This window comes from Crocuta crocuta, unplaced genomic scaffold, assembly GCF_008692635.1.
Source record: "Crocuta crocuta isolate KB4526 unplaced genomic scaffold, BGI_CrCroc_1.0 scaffold52, whole genome shotgun sequence".
Classification (NCBI taxonomy): domain Eukaryota; kingdom Metazoa; phylum Chordata; class Mammalia; order Carnivora; family Hyaenidae; genus Crocuta; species Crocuta crocuta.
In genome coordinates, this window is record NW_027528617.1 from 720,296 (window position 1) to 724,510 (window position 4,215).

The following is a 4,215-nucleotide window of genomic DNA, read 5'->3' on the forward strand; positions in this document are numbered from 1 at the left end:
TCTACCCAAGAGTTAGTGGTATTCCAATTAAAATTTTAACATATTTTTCAAAAGATGATTCTAAAATATATTTATCAAAGACCCAAAGAGCCAAGATAATCTTGATGAAAACCAGAGTTGGAAGGTTAACACTAGCAGATATTAAGATTTAATACAAAGGAACAATAATTAAGAAGTAGAACATAAGTATAACAGTGGAACTGAATAGAGAGTTTATAATGAGACCCTGCATATACACTTAAACTTCACTTATGATGAATGTGACAACACAGTTTGGTGAGGAAATAATGACTTTTTCAATAAATGGTGCTAGATCAATCGGATAGTCATATTTAAAAAAAGTTTTTGAATGCCTATGTCTCATTACACACAGAAATTAAATCCAGATGGATCATAAACCTAAGGTACAAAGTAAAACAATAAAGAAAGTAAACAGAAGAGCATATTTTCATGAAACTGAAGCAAAGATTTTCTAAAAGCAAGAAACTAACACAAAATTAACCGTAAAGAAAAGGTTAATAGGTTGCACTATATTAAAATTGAGAATTTTGGTTTATTGACTAGTACTATTAAGAAAGTGAAAAGGTAAACCCACAAATGAGAACAGATATTAATATAATTGATGTCCAATAAAAAACCCATAAACAAAGTTCCTAAAGAAATCCTACAAATCGGTAAGAAAAAAAAATCACATTACACAAGAGAAAAATGGGCAAATACTTGAACAGCACATCAACAAAGTGAACATCCATTTGGTCAAAGCACTAGGTGATACCACGACAAGTATACACTAGAATTGCTAAAATAAAAGCTACAAACAATACCACATTTTAGTTGGGATATGGATAAAGGAAGCACACATACACTTCCGGTAAAAGCATAAACTTGATCTACATTAGAAAACTAGTTGATAGCATCTATAAAATTGACCTCTGCATACAGCAATTCCACTCATATTGACTAAAAGACACATATAGGAATGCATTAACCATTGAAAGGAAACAACTCAAATGCCTGTTAATAGAGTTGTACATTCATATAAAATGCAATTTTATATCTCAATAAAAAAAGAACCAGTTAGTGCCACATTTGCCACATGGTTGAGCTACACAAATATAATGTTGAATGAATAAAGCAGGCACCAAATAATACATATCATATTTGTAAGAGTTCAAAAACATGTAAAAGTAATATATTAGTTAGATATCATATTTGTGGTTACATTTTAGGGAGTATTAGCTGGGAAGGGGCATTGGGAGACTTTTGTGATGCCACTAATAATCTATTTTTTTTTACCTTATTGACTATTAATGAATGTCTTCTTTGTGAATATTCATGAATATATACAGTTAAAATTTGTCTTTCTGTACATAAGCTACGTTTCAATAAAAATTTTACCCACTGTATTCAAAGCCATTAACTGAGTATTAGGTTAGGTAGAAATACTTGCTAACTTTTAGCTCCAATTTATAAAATTCATCCTTATTTACATGCTAGCAAACACATACCTTTAATTACTATTTTGGTTTCACCACTGTTAGTGATTTTGAATTTTTTACCCTTTACCAAAAGTTTTTTAGTTCTTTGAGACTTGACTCAAATCTCCAAAGCTAATAGTTCTTGTTTTAATTCTCAAGTCTATCACCATTTTTCAGGTCCTCGTTTCTCCAAAACTAAATAATAGGCTTTTCTGATCTCCCAATTCATTCTACTTGGACACAGGATCCAGATTGATTTTCTTAAATAGCTGTCCTAATTTGCTAACAATCTCTCCAAAATAAAAAACTTTCATTTTCAACTGCATCCTGATTTAAGTTGAAGCTTTTTAGTCTTGCATTCAAGGCTTTCTATGATCTCAAGGCATCTTATCTTTCCAGTCTTTAGGTGAACACACACTGCAGGTAATCTAGATTACTGTCTGTTTTCTAATAATAAATTGTGTCTTATTTCTGTGGCATTGAAAATATCTTTCTTCCCCTGTGTGAGATATTCTGAACTTCCATCTCCACTGGTGAGTAAAGGACACTTACATAAGTATTTTAAGGACCTGCGATGTTTGGCCAAAACACAATGGTGAAGAACATCAAAGCATGGAAATCCCAGAGATATCTGGGGATTTGGCAAATCCTTAGTTTTTGAAGTTCTATACAAGGCAAGTTGTATTCTTCCATGTCACTGGTGTGGTCTTTTGCTGTGTTCTCCTGTCTTATTGACCCCCTTCATAAATATCCTCGAACAAGCCTAATATAATTTCATTTTAGTCACTTTGGTCATAAATAGTTTTTGAATAGGAGAACTGTTACAAGTGTTTTCAATTTTTATGTTGTTCCTTTCAATCCAAGTAGAGGACAACATTGGTTCATAATTATCACAAAGCATTTCTCCCTCTAAATTATGGATGAAAATGTATACTTATTTATTTATGTTTTATTTTGGGGGGTGCAGCATACATTATTGTTGGTACATGATAAAGCAACACTCTCCTAGCCTTCTCTTCTTTAGGTGGTCCGGAATGGAAACTGTGTAAAGGTCAGGAGATTTTCAGTGTGTTGGAGGATGAGTTGAGGCAAGAACTTCCCAGGAGCTGAGGGTCTCTCTTCTTCTTACTCTCACTGGGGCTGATGGTACAGGGGACTCTTACTCCTTAGAGGACATGTGGGTGATGAGGTATACCTGGTTGCTGTAGCTAAATTAATTCTCATACCAGGAAATGAGCTTGGCAAAGTGGTAGTTGAGAGACATGCCAGGCCCAGCATCAAAGGGGGAAGAGTGGGTGTCACTATTAAAGTTGCGGGAGACAACCTGGTCCTCAGTGTAGCCCAGCATACCTTGGAGGGTATGCCTGCTTTCCCACTTTTTTTTCTTCATTTTCTTTCTTTCTCTCCCTCTCTTCCTTCCTTCCTTCCTTCCTTCCTTCCTTCCTTCCTTCCTTTCTTCCTTCCTTTCTTCCTTCCTTCCTTCCTTTCCTTCCTTCTTTCCTTCCTTCCTCTCTCTCTCTCTTTCTTTCTTGAGACAGAGTACAAGTGGGTGAGGGGCAGAGAGAGAAGGGGACATGGAATCTGAAGCAGGCTCAAGGCTTTGAGCTGTCAGCACAGAGCCTGACAAGAGGCTCGAACTCCCATACTGTGAGATCATGACCTGAGCTGAAGCTCAGAAGCTCAGCCAACTGAGCCACCCGTGGCTCCTTCACCATTTTATTGATGTCGTTGTATTTGACAACTTTCTCCAGATAGCAGTTCAGATCCACGACTAACACTTTGGGAGTGGAGACATGGTAGGCCACACCAGTGAGCTTCCCATTCAGTTCAGAGATGACCTTGCCTAAAGCCTTGGCATGGCCGGTAGAAGCAGGGATGATGTTTTGAGCAGCCTCTCAGCCTCATGTCACGGGTTCGTAGAGGAGCCATCTATGGTCTTCTGGGTGACAGTGATGGCATGAGGTGTTGTCATGAGTCCCTCCATGATGCTAAAGTTGTTACGGATCACCTTGGCCAGTGGAGCCAAGCAGTTGGTGGTGCAGGAGGTATTGGTGACAATATTGAGGGAGTTGTCATAGTTCTCATGGTCCATAGCCACTGCAAACATGGGTACATCAGCAGAAGGGGCAGAGAGGATGCCCTCTTGGCCACACCTTTTAAGTGAGTGCTAGTCTTTTTCTTTGCGGTGAAGACTCCATTGGACTCCACAACATACTCAGCACCAGCATCTCCGCATTTGATGTTGGCAGGATCTCACTCTTGGAAGATAAAGATGGGCTTTCCATCGTTGACAGGTTTCCCATTCTCAGCCTTGACTGTGCTGTTGAATTTGCCATAGTTGAATCATACTAGAACACATAGATCATGTAGTTGAGGTCAATGAAAGCATCACTGATTCTGACAATATCCAGTTTGCCAGAGTTAAAAGCATACCTGGTGACCAGGCACCCAATATGGCCAAATCTATATACTCTGACCTTTACCAATGCGTTTCTGGACACAGCGGACATTGCACCAGAAGATGCGGCTGTCTGTCAAATGGGGAAGAGCAGAGAGCCATTATATGCTTTTTAAAATCTATCTAAAACACTGTGGTAAAGACCAGGCAGTCAAATTAACCTGTAAAGCTCGATGTCTCACATGTTCCTGATAGGCTTAGGAGTGTTGATTACTTCCGAGAATGTGGTTAAAATTAAGCATAATAAATGCATATGTTACATACAATGTCAGAATCCCT

The 4,215-nt window shown here is 37.9% G+C and overlaps 1 pseudogene; it reads right to left on the reverse strand.

Moving 5' to 3' along the window:
* Positions 1 to 2,637: 2,637 nt before the first annotated feature.
* LOC144224143 (glyceraldehyde-3-phosphate dehydrogenase-like) lies at positions 2,638 to 3,958 on the reverse strand (annotated as a pseudogene).
* Between the last annotated feature and the right edge of the window lie 257 nt (positions 3,959 to 4,215).